Genomic DNA, 16267 nt, shown 5'->3' on the forward strand with positions numbered 1-16267 from the left:
ATATGAAATTATATTCAACCATGACTCCAATTATCAACTATCTAACAAACATAACTCTAACAATTTAGATATTTTATTTATGCATGTAATTTTATTAGTTCAAACTCTAGAGAGAAAGGAAACAGAAGAGTTATTAAAGTAGTAAAATAGAGAGCGTGTGCTTTATTTCATCATCGTAGGTATTTATAGGCATTACAGTCGGGGTAAATTAGTAAATTCGTTTGGTCATCTATTCCGCATGCTCGCCATTAAACTAATTAAGGCTATTATTAGATTATAACTTGTCAGGTCGTTGTCCCCTAATTACAGAGCTGGATTCTGTCCTCATCATCCCGCTCTGTCTAGTAGCTCTGTATTTCCTTCCTTGGGGCAGACTTCTACTCTTTGGCTCCGCTCTGCTAAGTAGCTCCGCCTTCTGGCCAATTGTCTCTGGCGTGTGGCTCCACGCTCTGGCTCCAATAGCTTAGCTCTGACTCTGGATCTGGCGATTTGGCTCTGGCTCTGACTCTAACGACTTAGCTCTGACTCTGGATCTGGCGACTTGGCTCTGGCTCTGACTTTAATGACTTCGCTCTGGTTAGCTCTGGCTCTGGAAGCTCTGCTCTGGCAGCTCTACTCTGGAAGCTTTGCTCTGGCATCTCCGCTCTGGTTAGCTCTGGCTCTGGCATCTCTGCTCTGGCATCTCTGCTCTGGCAACTTGACTCTGGCCCTCTGCTCTGGAAGCTCTGCTCTGGTTAGCTCTGGCTCTGAAAGCTCTGCTCTGGAAGCTCTGCTCTGGCAACTCTGCTCTGGCAGCTCTGTTCTGGAAGCTTTGCTCTGCCAACTCTGCTCTGGTAAGCTCTGCTCTGGACTTTTTCCTCTGCCTATTTCTCACAGCTTCTTTGCTCCATGCTGCTCATCTTTGGTATTCCAAGCAAAGTCATGTGTCCTGATCTTAGGACCTTGCATATTTCACCCATCATCAGAGTTGATAAATCATATTGCTTCCATGCAACAATCACAACACACTTGATAGCAAATGCCAAAATTCTTTCTAAAATTTGTTCTTTCTAAAATAATAATCATTCTATATTTAAAATAGTGAAACACGTTATTAAATTAGGAAACTAATTTAATACTTACCATAGGTGTGTAGGAAGAATCACGGCAAATCAGAAAATAGAGGTATCAAAACAGAGAAGTCGTCGGTGGGGTGGGGGTCGACGGCACGGTGGACGAACTCCAGGGCTCAGCGGTGACTCGGCGGCGGACGAACTGCAAGCTCAGTGGCAACTATTTCGCCGGAGTCTAGAAGAAGGAACGACAACGGGTTATAGGAAAAAGAAATCTTAGGGCTCTTGTATTAATTGCTTCGAATGGTGAATTCTCATGGGTTTAAGAAGTGGAAACAAAATCGAACTAATTAAGGTATGGAAGAGGGAGTCAGAGATGAGGCGGAGCAGCGCCGCCCTTAGGACTGCGGCGACGCCTGAATTTAGAGGGAGAGATAGGCGGGAAGTTTAAGGAGGGGAATTAGGGCTTGATTTGAGTGTGCAATCGACTTTAGAGAGATAAAAGGATTGAGAGAAGAGAGAGACAGTGAAGGGGGAGACGACGCCGACCGGATTCAGGGACGACGGCGATGGGGTAAGAAAGAGGGAGGCATGACTTTTGTTTTAAAAGTGAGAATGAGAATATATAGATTGGATTCTCAAATGCCACGTTGGAGATTGAGATTGAAAAGAAAGAATTTGAGGCCTGCCACGTAGGCTAAGGCCTAATTGTATTACTCCATTATTATTATTATTATTATTATTATTATTATTATTATTATTATTATTTTTTTTTTTAATTTTGTTACAACCAAAGCAAGGAAAAAACCCACTCACATTCTAGCTCCTAGGGTGACTCGAACCCCCGACCTATTGGTTGGAGGGGAAGCGTCTTACCAACAGACTGCGCTTCATCGTCATTATTATTATTATTATTATTATTATTATTATTATTATTATTATTATTATTATTATTATTATTATTATTATTATTATTATTATTATTATTATTATTATCATTATTATTATTATTATTATTATTATTATTATTATTATTATTATTATTATTATTATTATTATTATTATTATTATTATTGTAGTAATGGACGAACAGAAACAAATAAAGTTTGCAGAAATGAAAAATATATTTTTCTTCCCTATATAAATAAAATGTATGGATTTATTTTATAAAAAATAAAAATAAAATTTTAATTATTTTGATAGACATAAAATAAGATTTTGTTTTAAAGTAATCAGTTTATAGAATTTGTGCCTTATTATGCAAACATGTAAATCAATGACCGGACCCGTTTATAATTTACATATATGTCACGACCGGCCTTAATTAAGGATAATTAATCCGGGAAAACCATGACTGGGGAAGGGAAATTACGAAGCGGGTTTAGAAAGGGGTGCATAAAAGAATACTCAAAGAGCTTGGATACGCGTGAAATATTCCTTAAAAAGGAAAAAGGCATAGTTCGCATAAAAAGGGTACTCAAAGAACTTGTATACGCGTTATATTCCTTAAAAGGAAAAAGGCATCGTTAGGGCTTGGCTAAAACATTATCAGAGTTTGCAACGGAAGGCGTAACTGAAATAATCAGTGTTTACAGCGGAAAGCATAACTGAGATACATGTATGAAGACATGTATCCTTTCTGAGCCTACTTTAAGTTCGACAAAAACTCCACTCAGCAACAACACTTCATCGCCCATCACAGCTCAACCTGCACAAACATAAACATACGAAGGGCTGAGTACAAGAGTACTCAGTGGGCAGTGCCAAGCATATAACATAATATCAACAACAAAACACAACTTCGCATAAGAGGCATAAGTTTCTTTCAAATCCTATGCTCATTAAACATTTCCATATTCATAAACAGCATGAGCGCATTCTTCATCATTAACAATCATAAACACGCATCGTGTCGTGGAGAAGGCCTTCCCCAACGAACACGGGCATCGCACCGTGAGAGGGGGCCTCCCTCAGCGGTCACGGCATCGTTCTATTGAGGGAGGCCTCCCCCAATAGACGCTGTAACACTGGCATACTGGCATACTGGCATCGCGCCGCGAGAGAGGCCTCTCTCAGCGGACACGGGCATCGCGCCGTGAGAGGCCCTCCTCAGCGGACACGGCATCGTACTGTTGAGGGAGGCCTCCCCCAACAGACGCAAGCATCAAACATAAGCATAAACTTATCAGCGTAAAGCATTCAAGCGTAATCAAGCGTAAATCATTTAGCGTAAAGCATAATAAAGCATACCACACTTGAAGATCCAATTTGCATTTTAAAGCATAACACATGCATAGCATTTTATTTACGCGTAAGAAATTGCCCACCTGATAGCAAAGTTTTGCTAAGGTACTGTGACTCCTTGAATAGTTCTTACTCTCGTGCTTGACCTTAATCACGAGAATATAAAATAAGACATTGCCTCGAGGAAAATTCTTAATTAATGGGAAAGCGTAATTGTAACTATGCATGAATCTTGTATGCATGAACTAATCTTCTGAGCGATAGTCGGAAATTCTACTATTAATCCTCGTTAATAGATTTAGCTAATTCTCGTCTAGCGTGTTCGAATAAAGTTGTGATCCTTCTTTTCCCATCGGAAAATTCTCATTGTAAAATAAATCCCGCCTTGTATTTGATCAAAATAAAAGAACTAACTCGGCTTCAATCGAGGTGTGACCTTGTAGAAATTATCGGGCTTTTCGATAGAAATATCATTACTAATGTAGCCTCAAATAATTAATAGGCTCAAAAGAGAGTAGCCAATTAATTAAATAAAACAGTGGCTAATGAAATAAACAGTAATGGCTTGCTTTAAATTCTGAAGTCCAAAAACAATATTTAATAAACTAGGCGGCTCATTTACTGAATACGAATCGGCTCACCCACTGATAAATAATTGGGCTCCATCAAAATTTGATACTGCTAGGCTTAGCCAAAGGAGTAACTTCAGCTCAAGCTTTAAAAGAATTAAAGCCCAACTTAAAAAGTCTTCGACCCAAAATAATTAAAATAGGGGTCCAAATAATAATTAATGTGGATTGAAAAGAATTAATCTTAGCCCAAAAAGGCAATTTAATCGGCCAAAATGATGAATTAAATTGGCCCAACGAAATATAAATGGGACTAGAATAATAGCCCATCATAAAATATGCATCAGCCCAACTCCTTAATTAAATCGAGCCCAATAGGATTAATAAGAAGGGCCAATTAAATAAAAGACTGGCCCAGTTCGAATTTAAATGAAAGCCCAATCTTTTATTAAAAATCGGCCCAAGACTCGGCCCAACATAAAGAAATAACACGGCCCAGATGATTTAATTCGGCCCAGTTCGAAATTATTATATGGAAGCCCAAAACCATTAAAACAATTCTCAGCCCAAAATTTTAAAAAGGAATAAGCCCAAATTCTTTAAACAATTAGAGCCCATCAGCAAAATAAAGAATAAGGCCCAAGCTTAAAAGAATTCGGCCCAAAGAAAAGAATTGCAGCCCAAACTCTCTCTCTTTAGACTCTCGGTCCTTCTCTCTCTCCCATCTCTCCTTTACCTCAATCACAGCCGACACTCCCCTCTCTCAAACCAGCCGCACGCCTCTTCTCCCTCTCACTCTCGACTCGCCTTCACACGAGGCGTCCGCCGCCGAGACTCCAGCCGTCATCTGCTTCGGTTGGCTTCGACCGGCGACGTCATCTCTCTTCCTCAATCTGCACGCAGAGTTCAAAATCAAGCCCTAACTTCTCCTGGTAAATCGCAGCTGCCGCACCTCCGTATGGAATCCGGCGAGCGGTCGGCGCCGGTCGTGGCCGTCTCTCTCTCCCCTTCTGAAATCCGACGGCTGCTGTCTTCTGGAGCCATCGCCGACTAGAGTTGCTGCTGCTCGGGCTCGGTACCGGTCGAACAGAGCGGTTGCGTCTCGTTCGTGGCTGCGTCGGCTGTTCTTCTCAACCCAATGAAGGGGCAGCAGAAGCCCTAATTTCCTCTCCGATTTTGAACCGCCTCTCCCTCTCTCCCCGCTCAGCGCCGCGGCGTTTTGTAAATCCGGCGATAGCAGCCCCAGCCACCACCGCTCCTTCCGTCGTTGGGCCCTAGTTCTCAGAAAAAGGGAAAAACGCAACTGTCGAGCGACCGCTGCTGCTGCGCACGAGTCTCAGCTCGTCGCCGGGCAGCTGCTGTTCGGGGCTCTGATGAGGTTGGACGAGTTCGCCCTGTCCCGACCGTCGTCGTCGTCCCCGTCCCCGTCGGGCAGTCAGCCCTTCTACAGCTAAGTTCAATACTTAAGTCTATGTGGAGTCTTGGTTTTTGCTACTGATTTATGAGAGTTTTCTCATTGCCTTTATCTTAAGTGAAGAAAATATATACTGATTTATGTATTATGCAAGAGATAAAACTAAGTTCGTGGTTTACTAATGTATCAAGAATTTTCCTTGCTTGCCTCGTGTGATAAGAAAATATAGCATAAACTGATTTCGATTGCTAAGTCCCTGTGTGCATATATATACACACCTGTATACTATGTATTTCCTTTTTAAACATATGCTTGATGATATGATGTATGAACTGGAGCTGAGCTAAGTATATACCTGCTATGCTTGGTGTTGGTGGCTGTTTGTTGCTATTGAATTCAATGAGGAGATAGCTGAAATTTTCAGATGCTTATTGACATATGCAGAGGAATCAAGAATGGACTGGTGGAAAAACTTAAACCAAACCTTACCTGTTCGAAGTTTGGCAGCAGTAATTGAATTCTCCTCCCTTTGGTGGTTGAAGGAACTAGTAGTCTTAAAGAATTGAAGATGGTGGGGAGCAAAGAGTGGTGGGAAGTTTGGTGGAGTGGATGGTGCTGTCGTAGGGTGGCTTAAAAAAACTCTCTAGGTGGTAAAATTGCTGTAAAGCTATTCTGCACACACCTAGTACACGTTTGGTTTGCCTTCTTGATGAAGTAGGTATGAAATAGGGATGTAGGGAATAATAAGTTGTAAAGTTGTGATGTAATTATTATAAAATCCTCATTCTGTATTTGTAATACTAATTTCGGGTTCCCATATAACGAAGCTTCGTTATAACTCTCTACGAATTACATATTATATAACTCGTTTTATAAGTCGAAAATTAATCACGACTTCAAGTAAATAATAGAAATAATATTTCTATTGCACTTAATAAATAACATGACTTTGCTAAGTCAGTTATAATCTGAAATAATAATTATTGATTGCTCAATAATCCTCATCGCGTTTTTCTCATACGTTATAAAAGTATAAGGCTAAAATAATAACTTCGTTTCTGATAAAAAAAATCAGGACCATAAACTGGATTCATATATATTACTGGCAGCTGGGTTTCATTTACTGAAAGATGCGATATTAACTATCGCGATACCATATTAAATAAAAATAAAAATGCGGGTCATTACATACTACCCCTCTTAACAAAAATTTCGTCCCGAAATTTGCATATCTCTGCTAAAATAGTTCTGGGTATTTTTCCTTCATCTTGTCTTCAAATTTCCACGTAGCTTCTCTTATTTGCGGTGTCTCCATAAGATTTTCACTGATGTGATTTAGGCTGATTTCGCAAGTGTCCACGTATTGCTGGCAAGAGGGTGCGGGTGTTCCCAATTGCTGAACCTCGTTGTCTGTTGGGGCATTGCGTGGAGTAGTGACCTTTTTGGCCACAATTGTAACAATCTTTAGTTCCAGCCCGACAGATACCCCTATGCATCTTACCGCAATTTGGGCAAGGTGAAATTCCTTTCTGACTTTGGCTACCCCTAGTTGACTCGAGGTTAGTCTGTGCCTCGTGCCTTGGTTGAATAAACTGTTCGGCCCTTTCATATTCTTGCCATACTTGCTTATTAATCGGATTGATATTGTCTTCATTGTTGTCCCACTTGCGCTTCCCTTTGAGAGTATGTGAGGCTCCTGGTAAGTCGTTTGGCGTTGAGATCAATGGTGGGGCTGACTTGTCTGACGGCATTGCAGCTTCAATGTCAAGTGCCCTGTTCAGAGACTCCGTGTATGAGAGTCCTCCGTGGCTTGCTAGAGCCATCTTTATTTCGTACCGCAGTCCGGCACAAAATTTATCTGCCATCTTCTCCTCTGTGTCCACTTGTTGTGGAGCAAACCTCGACAGGTTGCAGAATTCCTTATCGTATTCAACCACAGATTTCTTTCCTTGCTTTAACTCGTAGAACTCAGCTTCTTTCTTCTTCCTATAGCTTTTCGGAATATATTTATCATATAATCCTGTCTTAAAATCTTCCCAAGTATAACTTGCCCATTGTTCTAGTGTCAGAATTTTTCGTCGTGCTTCCCACCAGAAGTCAGCCGATCCTGTTAGTTGGAAAGAGACGCAAGATAGGCGCTCCTCATCAGTACAACGCAGAAAGTTGAAAATGCGTTCCATTGCACGCACCTAAATCTCAGCTTCAGCCGGTTCACTCGTTCCGTCAAACGTAGGTGGATTTTGCCTTAAAAAGAGTTCTTCGACTCTCCTAGTTGGGGGCGGAGGGGATGGGTTATGTCCTCGAGTATCTTGTGGTTCTTCGGGTACAGCGTTACGATTTCTGCGATTGTTATTGTTTCTCACAGGGCGTCCTCTCTTAGGCGGCATTCTGGTAGCAAAAATGTGCTAATTAGTACACTCTAGCATAATCTAATACAAGCCTCATAAGAATTCTTGTAAATGTCAACTTAATATAACTTGTAAACAAGTCATGACTCCAATGACATCATTGATCATTGATGTAGTAAGCTTTAAGGGTCCTTAGCATCTCAAATCTATGAGTCATAACAATCCTTAAGCATATATTATCACATCATCTAAACTGGATACTTAAGCATAAGTCATGGAGATTTATAGTGGCTATAATATCATCAGCTTAAGAAATTTTTTTTTTCTATACGTATCACTTATCTTGCTTCCTTCACTATAGCCACCAAAAGATACAATCTAATTTTTTTCTATGTTTGCTTCTATGTTCTGTCGTAGTGGTGATCTCATATCTTAATAGCTCTATGTTCATAGGGATTCATTCCATAGGCATACTTAATCGCGCTTGCGTAAATCATTTCATTCAATAACAACATAACATAGTTATTAACAGTTACTCACTTTGCTATTACGATAATTTTCACTTTTTGTAAACATTAACTCAAAACTTGGAAGAGCATACCATTCTGCTTCGTTGAGTGTGATACGATGAAGTGCTGAGCTTTGTCGATTGAACTCTAGACACTTTAGTGATCCATTCTAAGTTTGGCTTAAATAAACTCTTAGGCTCAGAGCAAACGATCTGCTCTGATACCACTCTGTCACGACCGGCCTTAATTAAGGATAATTAATCCGGGAAAACCATGACTGGGGAAGGGAAATTACGAAGCGGGTTTAGAAAGGGGTGCATAAAAGAATACTCAAAGAGCTTGGATACGCGTGAAATATTCCTTAAAAAGGAAAAAGGCATAGTTCGCATAAAAAGGGTACTCAAAGAACTTGTATACGCGTTATATTCCTTAAAAGGAAAAAGGCATCGTTAGGGCTTGGCTAAAACATTATCAGAGTTTGCAACGGAAGGCGTAACTGAAATAATCAGTGTTTACAGCGGAAAGCATAACTGAGATACATGTATGAAGACATGTATCCTTTCTGAGCCTACTTTAAGTTCGACAAAAACTCCACTCAGCAACAACACTTCATCGCCCATCACAGCTCAACCTGCACAAACATAAACATACGAAGGGCTGAGTACAAGAGTACTCAGTGGGCAGTGCCAAGCATATAACATAATATCAACAACAAAACACAACTTCGCATAAGAGGCATAAGTTTCTTTCAAATCCTATGCTCATTAAACATTTCCATATTCATAAACAGCATGAGCGCATTCTTCATCATTAACAATCATAAACACGCATCGTGTCGTGGAGAAGGCCTTCCCCAACGAACACGGGCATCGCACCGTGAGAGGGGGCCTCCCTCAGCGGTCACGGCATCGTTCTATTGAGGGAGGCCTCCCCCAATAGACGCTGTAACACTGGCATACTGGCATACTGGCATCGCGCCGCGAGAGAGGCCTCTCTCAGCGGACACGGGCATCGCGCCGTGAGAGGCCCTCCTCAGCGGACACGGCATCGTACTGTTGAGGGAGGCCTCCCCCAACAGACGCAAGCATCAAACATAAGCATAAACTTATCAGCGTAAAGCATTCAAGCGTAATCAAGCGTAAATCATTTAGCGTAAAGCATAATAAAGCATACCACACTTGAAGATCCAATTTGCATTTTAAAGCATAACACATGCATAGCATTTTATTTACGCGTAAGAAATTGCCCACCTGATAGCAAAGTTTTGCTAAGGTACTGTGACTCCTTGAATAGTTCTTACTCTCGTGCTTGACCTTAATCACGAGAATATAAAATAAGACATTGCCTCGAGGAAAATTCTTAATTAATGGGAAAGCGTAATTGTAACTATGCATGAATCTTGTATGCATGAACTAATCTTCTGAGCGATAGTCGGAAATTCTACTATTAATCCTCGTTAATAGATTTAGCTAATTCTCGTCTAGCGTGTTCGAATAAAGTTGTGATCCTTCTTTTCCCATCGGAAAATTCTCATTGTAAAATAAATCCCGCCTTGTATTTGATCAAAATAAAAGAACTAACTCGGCTTCAATCGAGGTGTGACCTTGTAGAAATTATCGGGCTTTTCGATAGAAATATCATTACTAATGTAGCCTCAAATAATTAATAGGCTCAAAAGAGAGTAGCCAATTAATTAAATAAAACAGTGGCTAATGAAATAAACAGTAATGGCTTGCTTTAAATTCTGAAGTCCAAAAACAATATTTAATAAACTAGGCGGCTCATTTACTGAATACGAATCGGCTCACCCACTGATAAATAATTGGGCTCCATCAAAATTTGATACTGCTAGGCTTAGCCAAAGGAGTAACTTCAGCTCAAGCTTTAAAAGAATTAAAGCCCAACTTAAAAAGTCTTCGACCCAAAATAATTAAAACAGGGGTCCAAATAATAATTAATGTGGATTGAAAAGAATTAATCTTAGCCCAAAAAGGCAATTTAATCGGCCAAAATGATGAATTAAATTGGCCCAACGAAATATAAATGGGACTAGAATAATAGCCCATCATAAAATATGCATCAGCCCAACTCCTTAATTAAATCGAGCCCAATAGGATTAATAAGAAGGGCCAATTAAATAAAAGACTGGCCCAGTTCGAATTTAAATGAAAGCCCAATCTTTTATTAAAAATCGGCCCAAGACTCGGCCCAACATAAAGAAATAACACGGCCCAGATGATTTAATTCGGCCCAGTTCGAAATTATTATATGGAAGCCCAAAACCATTAAAACAATTCTCAGCCCAAAATTTTAAAAAGGAATAAGCCCAAATTCTTTAAACAATTAGAGCCCATCAGCAAAATAAAGAATAAGGCCCAAGCTTAAAAGAATTCGGCCCAAAAGAAAAGAATTGCAGCCCAAACTCTCTCTCTTTAGACTCTCGGTCCTTCTCTCTCTCCCATCTCTCCTTTACCTCAATCACAGCCGACACTCCCCTCTCTCAAACCAGCCGCACGCCTCTTCTCCCTCTCACTCTCGACTCGCCTTCACACGAGGCGTCCGCCGCCGAGACTCCAGCCGTCATCTGCTTCGGTTGGCTTCGACCGGCGACGTCATCTCTCTTCCTCAATCTGCACGCAGAGTTCAAAATCAAGCCCTAACTTCTCCTGGTAAATCGCAGCTGCCGCACCTCCGTATGGAATCCGGCGAGCGGTCGGCGCCGGTCGTGGCCGTCTCTCTCTCCCCTTCTGAAATCCGACGGCTGCTGTCTTCTGGAGCCATCGCCGACTAGAGTTGCTGCTGCTCGGGCTCGGTACCGGTCGAACAGAGCGGTTGCGTCTCGTTCGTGGCTGCGTCGGCTGTTCTTCTCAACCCAATGAAGGGGCAGCAGAAGCCCTAATTTCCTCTCCGATTTTGAACCGCCTCTCCCTCTCTCCCCGCTCAGCGCCGCGGCGTTTTGTAAATCCGGCGATAGCAGCCCCAGCCACCACCGCTCCTTCCGTCGTTGGGCCCTAGTTCTCAGAAAAAGGGAAAAACGCAACTGTCGAGCGACCGCTGCTGCTGCGCACGAGTCTCAGCTCGTCGCCGGGCAGCTGCTGTTCGGGGCTCTGATGAGGTTGGACGAGTTCGCCCTGTCCCGACCGTCGTCGTCGTCCCCGTCCCCGTCGGGCAGTCAGCCCTTCTACAGCTAAGTTCAATACTTAAGTCTATGTGGAGTCTTGGTTTTTGCTACTGATTTATGAGAGTTTTCTCATTGCCTTTATCTTAAGTGAAGAAAATATATACTGATTTCTGTATTATGCAAGAGATAAAACTAAGTTCGTGGTTTACTAATGTATCAAGAATTTTCCTTGCTTGCCTCGTGTGATAAGAAAATATAGCATAAACTGATTTCGATTGCTAAGTCCCTGTGTGCATATATATACACACCTGTATACTATGTATTTCCTTTTTAAACATATGCTTGATGATATGATGTATGAACTGGAGCTGAGCTAAGTATATACCTGCTATGCTTGGTGTTGGTGGCTGTTTGTTGCTATTGAATTCAATGAGGAGATAGCTGAAATTTTCAGATGCTTATTGACATATGCAGAGGAATCAAGAATGGACTGGTGGAAAAACTTAAACCAAACCTTACCTGTTCGAAGTTTGGCAGCAGTAATTGAATTCTCCTCCCTTTGGTGGTTGAAGGAACTAGTAGTCTTAAAGAATTGAAGATGGTGGGGAGCAAAGAGTGGTGGGAAGTTTGGTGGAGTGGATGGTGCTGTCGTAGGGTGGCTTAAAAAAACTCTCTAGGTGGTAAAATTGCTGTAAAGCTATTCTGCACACACCTAGTACACGTTTGGTTTGCCTTCTTGATGAAGTAGGTATGAAATAGGGATGTAGGGAATAATAAGTTGTAAAGTTGTGATGTAATTATTATAAAATCCTCATTCTGTATTTGTAATACTAATTTCGGGTTCCCATATAACGAAGCTTCGTTATAACTCTCTACGAATTACATATTATATAACTCGTTTTATAAGTCGAAAATTAATCACGACTTCAAGTAAATAATAGAAATAATATTTCTATTGCACTTAATAAATAACATGACTTTGCTAAGTCAGTTATAATCTGAAATAATAATTATTGATTGCTCAATAATCCTCATCGCGTTTTTCTCATACGTTATAAAAGTATAAGGCTAAAATAATAACTTCGTTTCTGATAAAAAAAATCAGGACCATAAACTGGATTCATATATATTACTGGCAGCTGGGTTTCATTTACTGAAAGATGCGATATTAACTATCGCGATACCATATTAAATAAAAATAAAAATGCGGGTCATTACAATATATGTGCATGTCTCAATTCAAACTTAATTTAAAATTAATTTTATTGAAAATTAAGAATATAAATATTATATATATATATATATATATATATTCATACAATATAATATATTGCAACATATACATATAATATGTACACTATTGAGAAATATAAAATTAATAACAAATATACATCTAATCACTAACATTCAATTAAAATAATTTATCGTATATAGATTATAATTTTTTTCTTATCAGACATGTAAATCTAATTTTTATCTAGAAAAAATAAATAATAAAATTTATTAATTTAGATTATATGTAATGTTAATATTATTATATATAATAGATATTATTAATTATATTTATTATGATTAATGAATCTTTATATAGAATGTAATAGTTAATTAATTAATAAATGATGAAGATTATATATGGTAAATTTTGAAATGGTGAGATTTTAGATATGCCACATAGGTTAATGCTTACTCCTATTATATAATAGATGTACAACACTTCTTTTTTGCAGCTTAAGGCATATAACCTAGATAAATTTTTAGAATTGATAAGTCTTGAGAAAATATTCGGCAAGATTAACAGTGAAGAACAAGAAAAACCTAAGAATGCAATACAGAAAAAAAAGGACGAGCAACAACAAAAAATATATTCTACTATCATCATGACATAGAAGATGATAATAATTGATGGTTGAATTGTTGGTTCACATTTTCAACTGTAAATTATGATGCTAGTAACTGAAATAAAAAAAGTTATGTTTTGAATCTTAGAGTTTGATTTCAGCAGTGATTGAATTGTTCTTTGATTTATGCTACCAACCCAAGCAGCCCGTCGGGTCATGTGGGCCACGGGCCAAATTGGCCCGTTAATTCTCATGTATGACTACTCAAATTCCAAAGTCTGATTAGGATTTAAATAGTGTTTCATTTTCATTTTTTTTATGAGTTTGACATCCCTAGTTATTTTCTAATTTTTTAAGATGCTAGATGCTTCAAAACTTCACTTGCAGCATATAAGATATGCATTTATTTGGAGTGACAACGTTAAAGATAACATAAAAGATGCAAATAAAAGAGTTGCGGCTGCTCTCAGTAAAGTTTATACGATGGACTTTTATTTTAATCATGTCACGACCGCACTTGCTAAGGATAGCAAATTCGGGAAAACCGCGACTAAGGGAGGGAATTTAGGAGCGGGATTTAGAAAGGGGCATATTCGGTTTCTTGATGACTTGACTTGTATAAAGAAATCAATCGAAATATCTAGAAATCAATGAAGGCCACAAGGGGACCGTACATAATATTATTCAAAGGGGTACTCAACGAGTTTGAGTACATTATTAAATAGTACATATTGTTTTGACAGATAACATAATGTCTTAGTAAAATCAGTGTTTGCAGCGGAATAATAATTTGAATATATGTATGAAGACATATACTCTACTCTGAGGTACTCGTCCTAGATTGACAGAAGCTCCGCTTGCACACTACATCCTCGATCACCGCTCAACCTGCACATTTAAAAATACATGCAGGGCTAAGTACAAAAGTACTTAGTGGACACTTGCCGAAATTTACATACATGCATAATATTTTATTGTCAAGCCTTTCAACAGTAGTAAAATACGAGGGTTTTCCTTTAAAGACTCGTATTTACCAAACATAATATCATTTCTTTCATCAATAACCCGCGCAGGTATTTTATATCATTAATCACCATATCAGTAACTCGTGCCGAGAGGGAGGCCTCCCTCTACGGACACTATGATCGGCCAACCCGCTAGATGACTCACGATCACAAGGTGTACACTAATTCCGAAGGGATTTGCGGTCCCATCCAGAATCCGAATTCGATTAACATCAGATAGGCAATTAATAATAAAACATAAAGCATTTAGGCATTGACAATATCATTTAAATTCATAAGCATAAAGTCTTAACAATTCTAATATATAATTTTAGTTTATACGTAGAAAGCCTACCTGAATAGCCGACTCACGGTTTAGCTCTAACTCTGGTGTTTGACCTTTAATCCGAGAAAATAAAATAAGATTCTAATTCTCGAAAAAATCTCAATAAATGAGGATGCGTGAAATGATTATGCATGACTCATATTCCTTTAATTAAATTATGAGGTGTTAATCCTATTTAAGGAATTAAAGCTCGTCTTATGAGGTCGGATTATTAATCTTTAATAATCTACTCATCTTAAATAATCTAGTTCACTTACTAATTAATAATTAGTAAGTCTTAAAATCTTCTCTAATTAAAATTAATAGAATAATTATGACGACCCAATTAAAATAAAATAATCAAGGCTCAAAAGGAATTTAATTCGAGCCCAAAAGAATAAATTCGAAGCCCAGTGCATTAATAATATTAGGCCCAACATCAATTAATTTCTAGAGCCCAACAAATGAGGCCCAAGATAATAAAAATCATGAAGCCCAATAAGTGAGCCCATCATCACCCTAAAAAAATTAGTAAATTTTAATATTAATCACTAATTAAAATAATTAGGATTAATAAAGAAGCCTAAAATAATAATTCTTATTGGGTTAAATAAATAAATTTCATTGGAGTTAATCAATTAAATCGTAGGAGCCCAAGTAATATAAATTCGAGACCCATTATTAATAAATAATAGGAGTCCAAGTAATAATTAATGTGGACTGGAAAGAATTAATCTTATCTCGTCAAAACCTTAAACTCAAAACATTATCACATAACTATCATTTAGGTTCGAAACTATTTATTCTAATATCAACATGCGCATTAATCATAACTCGTTCTATTTATGCCATCAAGTCAAATATTCCGTCATTTAAAAACAAATCCTATAATATTACATAGATAAATTATATCATCATAGATCATGCTTTTCTTATTTTTAAAAACATTTAATCATTTTCAAATAATCCATATTAATAAGTCATTTGAAAAGAATTAATTTAAATGAGAGTTTAACTCGAAATATTTCATTTTATAATTCATTTATAAATACTTGAAATAAAGAACTCCATTTAAATAATTAATTTAAAGGTCAATATATAATTAAATTAATCAAGCTCAAATTAATTAGATAAATTAAGTCTATCATGTTTTTTTCTTTGAATAAGGCCCAAACAATTTAATTAAAATAGGTCCAAATCCTTTAATTAAAAGAAGCCCATCAGATTTTATTTGTAAAGGGCCGAGCCCAAACATTTAAATCGAAGCCCATCTGTTAATTAAATAAGGGCCCAAACAATTTAATTAAAATCGACCCAAGTCTCGGCCCAAACAATTAATAAAATCGGCCCAAGAGGGAGCCCAATATTTTCGGCCCAAACCCGGCTCAAACCCGGCCCAAACCCGGCTGAAACCCGGCCCAAACCCGGCTCCCTTTTCTAACCTAAATATACACACACAAACACCTCCCAACACACACACAAGTTTCTCTCTCTCTCTATCTCTCGGACCTCTCTCTCTATCTCTCGGACCTCTCTCTCTCTCGACCCTCTCTCTGCTCGGCTGAGGGCGGCGCCGCCTCCGGCGCGCCGCCTCGCCGTCGCCTTCGCCTTCGCCGTCGCCTTCTCCTCTATCTCTCTCGCTCAATCTCGGCCGTTGGAAAGGCGCAGCAAGCGCAGCCACGCCGCCGCTCCGTCGCCTCCGCTCCTCCTCCATGGCAGATCCGCCACCGCCGTTCAACGCCACGGATGTTCACGGCCATCGCCTGGCCGTGGAAGAGCACGGCCGCCGCCTGCCGCCCTGATTCTCTCTCTCGGTTTCTAGATCTCTAGATCGGAACACTGT

General features: G+C 39.0%; 2 long non-coding RNA genes across 2 annotated transcripts; both read right to left on the reverse strand.

The window, feature by feature from the left end:
- Positions 1–2511: 2511 nt before the first annotated feature.
- On the reverse strand, positions 2512–5911 carry LOC131016562 (uncharacterized). The gene is made up of 2 exons (XR_009099076.1): positions 3380–5911; positions 2512–2760 (listed from the first exon to the last, which is right to left on the reverse strand). It is a non-coding gene; the product is annotated as an uncharacterized LOC131016562 (long non-coding RNA).
- Positions 5912–8518: 2607 nt separating this feature from the next.
- LOC131016561 (uncharacterized) lies at positions 8519–9971 on the reverse strand. The gene is made up of 2 exons (XR_009099074.1): positions 9387–9971; positions 8519–8767 (listed from the first exon to the last, which is right to left on the reverse strand). It is a non-coding gene; the product is annotated as an uncharacterized LOC131016561 (long non-coding RNA).
- Positions 9972–16267: the final 6296 nt, after the last annotated feature.

Source organism: Salvia miltiorrhiza, chromosome 3, assembly GCF_028751815.1.
Source record: "Salvia miltiorrhiza cultivar Shanhuang (shh) chromosome 3, IMPLAD_Smil_shh, whole genome shotgun sequence".
NCBI classification, from domain to species: domain Eukaryota; kingdom Viridiplantae; phylum Streptophyta; class Magnoliopsida; order Lamiales; family Lamiaceae; genus Salvia; species Salvia miltiorrhiza.